The sequence below is a fragment of the Cynoglossus semilaevis genome, chromosome 18 (assembly GCF_000523025.1).
Source record: "Cynoglossus semilaevis isolate Cse_v1.0 chromosome 18, Cse_v1.0, whole genome shotgun sequence".
Taxonomy (NCBI): domain Eukaryota; kingdom Metazoa; phylum Chordata; class Actinopteri; order Pleuronectiformes; family Cynoglossidae; genus Cynoglossus; species Cynoglossus semilaevis.
This window is the reverse complement of record NC_024324.1, coordinates 9,073,838-9,083,343: the sequence shown is the minus strand read 5'-3', so window position 1 is coordinate 9,083,343 and position 9,506 is coordinate 9,073,838. Positions and strand designations below refer to the sequence as shown.

The window sequence follows — 9,506 nt, the reverse complement described above, 5'->3', positions numbered from 1 at the left end:
TCCAGAGGAGGACAGAGGAGGGACATCTCTCTGTCTCTGCTTCACCATCTTCTCTCTCTCTTTTCTTAATCTCTCCCAAATTCTTTTTGCAAATCTTCCAATATATATCCTCCAGATAATCCCAGATTATTTTGACCTTTAATTACGACCTTTTCTTTTTCTTTTTTGGGACTTTTGTTTTCAGACTTTTCTAGGTAACAAAAACCTAAAGCAGGAGTTTCGTTGTTTTTCTTTTTTTGGACTTTTGTTTTTAGACTTTTCTAGGTAACAAAAAAAACCCAACAAAAACCTAAAGCAGGAGTTTCGTTTCCAACAGTGAACCCTCCTGTGATGCTGACGAAGCCTGACTTCATTAAACTGTGGTTGGTTTTTACTCACAGATTGAGATGAGTGGACTTTTATTTCAAAACCATTTCTCTCTCTCTCTCTCTCGGTCTCTGTCTCCTGGGAATCCTCAGGCCTGTGTGTCAGAGATCCCATGGGGTGGGTGTCTCCTGGGTACCTACACACACACACACACACACACACACACACACACACAGAGACTCAGTCAGGGGTACAGCCTTAGATGTGTAGCAGAGAGCTGCGCAGTAGGAGTACAAGGGAAAATGATTACACCTCTGATGCTGACACTCTCACACACACTCTCACACACACTCTCACACACACACATAAAACCCTGAACTCGGCAGAATGGAATGAAAATTTAAAAAAAGTGACAGCGTTCTGTGTTTTCTGACTGAAGAGGTTTGTCTGATTTAAACTTCAAACCTCTGACAAACAGTGAATGTAAAGAGAGTTTCATCTGAGAGTCTTCATCACAAACAAGAGGCAAAATTACTGAGGTCAAAGGTCGAAGACAATTCATTCACTTCTACATCAGTGTGTGTGTGTGTTTACGTGTGTGTGTCGTCAGTTCTCATTATAATTGACTCACACTGTGAGTCATATCAACTGAGTCATGAGGTGACGTGACTTACCTGTGGGTCAACCTGCAGCCGCATGATGTCAGCGCATGACGACGCCCCCTATCTGTCACGTGAACGCCATGATATGACTCCAGTCACGTGACCTGAACGAACACATGGAAATCAAAGGTCGTTTCAGTGAAATGTCTGACAACAGACAACAACATCATTTTAGGTTTTAATCAAATATTTAAACATTCAAATGTACTTTTAGTGATGACATGACAATGTTTACTGTTATGGAAATGTAATTTTTGGAGAAAAAGATCCAGTAGCAGAGATTATTTTATAAAGACGAGGACAAATTATAATATCTTGCGTTTTTAATGGTAAACACATTCAGATCATTTTACTTTTTTCTACTGTCTTTCTACGTGTTCTCATTTGAACAGAACGTACTTTGGAGGAAAGTATTTGATAAAATAAGACATTTGTGGGCCAGCTCCGACCACCCATGGGTTTCTTTTGCATATCCCAATAATAAATGTGATTGTTCCTCAGCTTCATGTGACAACAAAGGCACAAAACAGAGAGGTGACGTCTTCGCGGGGCTCACGTGGACGCCCGCCCTCCTCTGGTCCCCATATGGAGCCTCTCCACTGAGAAAGAGCTATCAAGACGGCATGTATGTGGTTTTATGATGTGTGTGTGTGTGTGTGTGTGTGCGTGCAGTGAGGCCAGTGAACCAGTCTGGAAATAGGGGACACATTAATCTTATTTGTCATAACCTGTCCCTTGAGACACTTGGACCCCCTTTGTCCCCATACCCACCCACACACACGAACCAAAAACACAAAAAAAACCCGCACGTATAACATACATTTTTACTGCACCAACAGTGGACACGTTGACCAAGCGACGGTTACTATTTCTAGTGGAGAAAAGAGCCAATATTTTATACAGTGGACCTGAAACCACTGCATGTGAAAACGGCTGTGCATTTGTGATTACAGTAGATCTGGGTCAGTCACGTTATTAATGGAGCCGCGTTTCCTGCAGCAGCTCAGTCCAAAGAGAAACTTTACAGAAAAAAGGTCTGTTTTTACCTCTCCGTGTGTGTCCATTCATCATTCAGGACTGACAAGTGCGTTTGCACGACGGTGTGGGCCTGCGGGGGCAGCACTGAGCGCAAACTGAGACGCACAAGCGTGTCTCGGCTCAAATTAAAATAAGTGGGACATGATTTATGGTTACCTACCAGTAGACCTCTGGACCGGCCTCTTCTGGGTCAGCGCTCCAGTGTCAGAGTTGGTGAGTGGAGGATCACCCCTGGATATATATTATACATTAGTATCTGAAGACAAAGTGAAATGACTTTGTTATAGGTCAAAACTTTGTGTGTCCACTTACTCCCCCCTTTTATCTCCCTCTCTCTCCTATGTCACAGCAGCACAGTGTCTCTAATGAAACCTACGACTGCTCCTGGTGAAAACAACAGTTTAATTAGAAGCAGAGAGGAGCTGGTTTATAGACTCAGTGTCCGTGACCTCCAAATTATGTCTACATTCTGTTCAATGTTCTCACCTGGAAATGATTTCCTGTCATAGATTTTATGTAGTAGCTCACAGACACACTCGATCGCACACTGGGTTAATTTAAAGAAAGTCAGATCCAGATTCTGCCTTGGATTTCCTGGCCTTTGTAGGTAAACTGGTTCTTCAAGAAACTCAGCGTAAAACTTTGTTTCTGTAAAACATGGTAAAGAAGAAAAATAAAGAAGTTTATATACATATTTATCAATCGACCAAAAGTGTAACGCCCCCTGTAGTACCTCGCCAGTCCACTGGTGGTCACTGACTCTCTTTCAATTACGTTAAAACACCTGCATCTTGAAGCATCAGTCGACTGCCCAGGTAACTTTCAGGCTGAGGGAACTCAAACCTTTTGAAAATTTCAATAATAAATAAGCACATTCTCACAAACAACAATTAGAAATGACAGTTATTTCTTCAGCAGAATCATCACAGACTTGTAGAGTGAACAGGCCGTCAGTGAAGAAGAAAAACAACAGCACAGCACATAAGGCCGACTGTAACACAGTCAGTCACTGAACACATTAGCTGTGACGGCTCCGACTGAGTCAGAACTGAACACGAAGTGTTGATGACCATGGAAACACACACACACATACTGTAGTACCACACACACACACGTACTGTAGTACCACACACACACATACTGTAGTACAACACACACACGTACTGTAGTACACAGCTGAAGGTTTAACACTCAAACACTGCAGGAGCTGAAACCAGTCGTTGTTGGTGATATTCTGAGGATTATAATATTTAAACAACAAATGAAGAATTCCGTGACTTCTGTCAGACTCTGACACCAGAGGTTCAGTGCTAACACACACTGACACCTGTGTTCGACTGCTGGTACAGCTGCTTCCTCCTCCTCTTCTTCTCTCCTCCCATGTCCTTGTCTAACACCTCTCCTTCCTCACCTTCTGTCTCTCCTCCTCCCTCAGGCCAAGCAGCAGCGATCAGGTTTCTCTCTGCTTGGTTCTTTTCAATTACACCCGCTCACTTCCTCTGGTCCTCTGTGTGGGACGGTGATTGTGTATAAACGCTATGTTGTTGTGAATTTATCTGTTGCGTTAACACCTCGGAAAAATACGTTCTTTTAAAGAGATCATTTTCCAACACTGGGGATACAGCACGAGTATCTCTCCTCTCCTCTCCTCTCCCCTCCTCTCCTCTCCTCTCCTCTCCACTTGCCTCCTCTCCTCCGTCAGTCACTAAGAACATCAGTGTTGACGTCTGTACAGCTAAGCAGACTTTATTGCACCCGCCTCCAGGCAGTAATGCACACATGCCACCACTGCTTTCCCCCTTTAACAGTATGTTTACTAAAATGATTTAGCAATTACTTCAGCAGCCTGATCGGTTGATGGTTAACAGCAGGTTCGCACAGTGAGAAATATCTTGGTTCAAGTCCTGTTTCACCTGGGGGCCTTTTCTGTGTGGAGTGTTTCATGTCTCCATGTGGGAGGCTGGTTTTTTTTGTTTTTTGGTTTTTTTTGCCTCCATCTTGTTATCACATTCCAAATATTGTGTTTAGAGTAACTGGAGGACAAAATGTTATTAGTGGATGTGAGAGTGGTTGGTTTTGCATGTCGGCTGTAACAGGCTGACGACCCAGTGAGGAGGGTTATTTATATACACTACAGAACAGGTGTGTTATCACTGCACAGGTCAGTGTTGTTGAAAAAATACTTTCTTTACTTTTTAACTTCAGGATTCCAAGACGTCTGGACGTTTAACAAAAGGAGCTGAAACCTGGTCCAAAAAAACCAAACTAATTCAAGATGAAATTGGCTTATATTTAATCCAGAAACTGAATAAAACAAACAAACAAAAAAAACTTTAGCAAAAATAAATCACCCTGAGAAGAAAAGGTTGTCGGGACATTTAACAAAGCAGTGCAGTGTTAAACAGAAGATTGACGTAAATTGACCCAGAAAAAAAAAAAAATTCTTTTCACTAACTGAATCTTTAAATTCACTACTTTAAAAAGATTTTAGGAAAAGAAATAAAGAAACAAAATCTAAAAACTTAGTAAATGTCTGCAAGGATGTTTTCAAGTCGCTCTTTGTTTTTACGTTTTGCTGCTGAGTGACGTACAAAGTATAGACAGGGGGGAGGGGGGGGACAGCTGGTCAGTGGAGAGACGTATCTGACCAGAGAAGTTCAGGGAAAAAAATCTCCGACACTGGACTCAGAAGCAGAACTTCAGGCCAACAGGACACGACGGTGCAGGTGGAGGGAAGTCGTACGTCTCTGTCTGTCTGTGTCTCACAGAGAGTCGTCCATCATCTGAGGGAGGACGACAGCCTCCCGTGTGCACAATGGGACGTGTGAAGAAGTGGAAGTTGGAGGTCAGGATCTTCACACACACTTGTCCTTCGTGGTGTGTGTGTGTGTTTCTTATACACTGTTTGTGTGAGAGGGTTTTTTTTTTGGTGTCACTGGTTAAAAATGTCAGCGTTTACAGCAAAGAGCCGTGTCACTGGAGCTGGGACCAGTCTGTGTGTGTGTGTGTGTGTGTGTGTGTGTGTGTGTGTGTGTGGAGTCTATAAGACAGCCTGGGGGTTAATTAGAGAATAGTAAACAGAACACATGTGGCAGCTTAATATCCCCTCTGCTTTACAGCCCGTGTCACGGCCCACCTGCTCTGTTGCTCTCTTCCTGTTGTGTGTATATGTGTGTGTGTTCATCTGCATGGTGGAGGTCATGGGTGTCTCCCCCCAGTGCGTATCCCAGAGGCACTAACCCCCCCCCACCCCCCAACACGGCACATCCATCCACACCCACACACCCGCCCACACACACACACACACACACACACACACACCCGCGGAGTCTTGATGATGCTGGTGCAGGTGTGTGTATAAGTTGGAGGTAATTTAAACCAGATGAGGTGGTGTCTCTCAGCCTGAGGCCCGTCACTTCATCAATAAAGGAGACAGAGGGATGGAGGAATGAGGAGATGGATGGATGGGTGGAGGACAGAGAAGGGGAAGAAGGAGGGTCATTGTAATGGGGAGACAAAAGATGAGGGAAATCTGTCTGAATCTGAACACTCACATCAGATTTCTTATATATATATAAATATATGGTATAGATGGATATAGAAATGTAAAACGCTGTGATGTTTTATGTAGAGCTTAGTAAAAATATTTTTTTCCTCGTGTATTTAGGGCCATATAAGGTAATAAAATAGTAGAAATGTATTGTTTTATTATCTCAATTAAACGGCCAAAAAGCTGAGCTAAAACAGCTAAGCTAGACTCACAAATGTCTAAATGAACATTCACTTTGAAATAAACCAGAAGTTTGGACAAAAATCCCCCAAATGTGTCTAAAATAAATCTAAAGTTTGACAAGATAAACCTAAAAGATAATCTTTCCCAAAAAGGTCCAGCTACATATTCCATCTTCAAAAACACTATAAAAAGTAAAATAAATTCTTGATTTATTAGCCATTGAATGGATTTTTTTTTTTTTTTAAGAAAATTACACAACACATATAAGAGACATCTAAAGCCAAACATGTCCCACCAGGACCAGAGGTCGGACATGCTCGGTGGGTGAAGTACACAGAAATCTGAAGCCTGAAAAAATAACAGTCAGGAATAAAAAACACACAGAGCTTTAATCCTCACTAAACTAAATAAAAAAACTCTGGTGGATAAAAAGTTGTCGTATATAAAGTCAGAGCTGGTTGGTGCTGAAGGCAATCTTATCCACTCATCTGTCTCTCACACACACAGACACACAGACACACACACTCCCCTGCCTCTGCTCATCATCAAACCACTGTCTGTTTATGAAGCCTCTTATTTCCCCCTAATTATAAGCACCCATTTTATAGGAGGTCTGTTTGAGGCGTTTATGCCTGAACGACAGGATTCTCTCCCCCTGAGTGTCGTCGGCTGAACTTCAGCAGTTCTTCCAGCGTGAACCAGCGACCGAGCAACAAAAGACCAATCTGTTAGACCAATAAATGAGCAGTCAGGTGTGTGTGTGTGTGTGTGTGTGTGTGTGTGTGTGTGTGTGCGCATGGGGCAGTAAATGAACACTCTCTCTATCTCTCATCTATCAAAAGCCTGACACCAGAAGCAGCTGTGAGGGTGCACAGGCAGCAAGCACACACACACACACACACACACACACACACACACACACACACACACACACAGAGCCCCCCAGGACCCCTGGGGATCACAGGCGGACATTGTATAGCAGGCTAATTATCCCAAATTGCTAAAGTATCAGAGAAACGTGTGTGTGTGTGAGAGAGCGAGAGAATGAGAGAGAGAGAGAGGGTGGGTGTGTCCGTGTGTGTGTGTGTGTGTGTGTGTGTGGACCAGTGTCTGGTAAGGATCAGCTGTGTTAAGCGTCCCGTGACATCTAAACTACTAATTCATTGCAACATTAACGGCATTGATTAACATACGTTTATAGACATGCACACACATACGTGACACGCACACACACACACACACATCTGGGCTTTGTTGGTCCATATGAACACAAAGACAATGGGAAGAGACTGAGATTAAAGTTAAGAAAAAACCCTTTTAGAATATTTATACTGTCATTTCAGTCCATATATATCGTCTACTCTGTTCTTACTTCTGTTATTGTGTTAGGGCCACTGGAGCCATTACATATGAGTTTATATACATATATATATATATATATACATATATATACATATGTATATGTATATATATGTATATATATATATATATACAGTATATAGTAGTTAAGGAAACTACTTAATACAGTATTATCATTGAAAAAAAACCAATGAGGATATTTAAAAATGAGAAACTAAAAAAATCTTTAGCGTCGCCTAAATCTTGAACAACAATAGTCAGAGTGTTGTTTCAGTCCAGAGGCCGGAGAACAGACAGACAGGCGCAGTGTGTGTGAGTGTGTGTGTGAGTGTGTGTGTGTAATGCACTTCAAAAGAGAAAAGTGCATGAATGTGTGCATGGAAGATAATGACGTTTAACTGTCTGTCGCTACTGTTATTGAGCCACGATGTCCTACTGTGAGAGAGGCAGGTGCTGACAGAGGACTGAGAGAGAGAGAGAGAGAGAGAGAGCAAATCAATAACATCCTGATTGGAGATGATTACACTTCTCATTCCCTCTTTCTGTATCAGTGTCATGTGAGACTTGTTTTTATCCCCATGACCTCCCTTTGCTCGCTCCTTCTTCTTCTTCTTCACTATCCTGCTCCTTTACAATTTGTCCAATCAGGCGTACACGTACACACACCACACACACACACACTCAGGGCTGTTGTTCAAGGTCAACAGGTTCGAGGGACGAATCAAACTGAGTGGTCATAGGGCCAACTGGTCAAACATTCTCAAAATATCTTTGCTAGTGCAACGCACGAGTGGTCGTAGCACATCTACGAGGGCCAACTGGTCAAACATGCTCAAAATATCTTTGCTAGTGCAACGCAATACAAGGCAACTTCCTGTTTTCCTTAGTTGTAGTAAAAGAAGTCACACAGTCACAGTCTCTGGTCTGCACTGCTCCACTTCAATGACTTGAGCATGCTCAGTGGTGTCCTGACAGTAACTGATTCATGTTGCATTGTACTGGCAAAGACATTTTGAGCGTGTTGAAGGTGAAAGCGTGTTATAAGACAGAGCTGTGTCTCCTGGCCTGAAGGTCCTGGTAATAATAGAGTTACAACATATGACTTACCTGTTCTTCAGGGTCGCTCTCTCTCTCTCTCTCTCTCTCTCTCTCTTTGTTGTCCACTCTCTGCTCTCTGACCTTTACTGCTCTGTCTCCTTCAGAGAGGAAAGAAAGACATGAGAGACATGACCAGTGTTCTCTTTATTGACTTAGTCATAAAACTCTACTATTTCCATTTCCTCTTCACTTCTCTCTCTTTAATCCTTCTTCTTTAACTGCCTGTTTGCTCCTCTCTCTCTCTCTTCCTCTCTCTCTCTCTGCCAACGCTAATCTTTTATCTCCCTCTCCGTCTTCTCAGTGAGACAAACTGAGACTAAAGGATGCAGAGTGAGTGAGAAACAGACACTGATGGAAGTGAAGATGGAGCGAGTGATGTAAACAGATATGGATGCAGCTCCTCTGCGTCTGTGAGAGTGATCTGAGCCTGGCCCAGTTCTTTACATCTCTCCGTCCTGATGCAGCGATCATTTATTATTTGTTAGACATAGTTGATGTATGGATTGATACGTTCTTAAGCTGCCAGCTTCAATTTAAAGACTTACTAGTTTTCTTTTATGACTCCACTCCCCTCTGCCTGCACGTGGTGATGCGTTCACTGACGTGCATCCGTGCCGCAGGGTAATTGTCAGCTTTGGGAAGGATTAACGCCAAAGGCGGACAATCACAGTGCATCAACAGCGCGGCGTCAGGTGAAGGTGTAACAATGATGTTTACGTTCAGCCTGTTTGATAATGAAAAACACTGACATTTCAGAGGCAAAGTTGGCCTTTAACGTAGTGCTGCTGTATTTAAAGATTAATTATGCAGCGAGGCAGACGGCACGGTGACACGCAGGATAAAAAATTACCCTGATGATAAGAGCGCAGAGTCTTTGTGGGACCGTAATTCCAGATCCTCTCAACAGGAACCTTATAGGAAACTTTAAAAACGCTCCTCATTAGTCCTCATTAAGGCGCGCTGACCTTTCCCATGTGAACGTTAACATTCTGTAAGATAATCAAGACTCGTGGCACATCATTGAGCTCCGATCGTGAAGTGATTAGTTTAGAATAAAAATGGTGTTCTTTCTTTCCCTGCTGGAATTTTTTTTATTATATTTAAGGGTATTTAAAACCGGCTTTTTACAAGTTAGCAGACGTTTTAAATACGCAATAAATCTTGGTTTAGGTAATGAACATATAGCTTCATTTATCAGGTAATGGCAGGGAGAGAAAAGAAAAAGAAAGGAGAAACAAAGTAGAGTTAAATGTAAAAAACCCAAACAAACTAAAGAAGGGATTCTTTCTGTGTTTTACACTTTAACAAGT

At 42.5% G+C, this 9,506-nt stretch overlaps 1 long non-coding RNA gene across 2 annotated transcripts; it reads right to left on the bottom strand.

Moving 5' to 3' along the window:
• Positions 1-285: 285 nt before the first annotated feature.
• Positions 286-9,506, bottom strand: LOC103394284 (uncharacterized). 2 transcript variants are annotated; one of them, XR_003052777.1, is made up of 7 exons: positions 9,047-9,506; positions 8,206-8,920; positions 2,493-2,654; positions 2,319-2,390; positions 2,167-2,237; positions 981-1,072; positions 286-502 (listed from the first exon to the last, which is right to left on the bottom strand). It is a non-coding gene; the product is annotated as an uncharacterized LOC103394284 (long non-coding RNA). The 2 variants fall into 2 exon arrangements; XR_523123.3 differs by lacking the exons at positions 8,206-8,920; positions 9,047-9,506 and adding an exon at positions 2,740-4,562.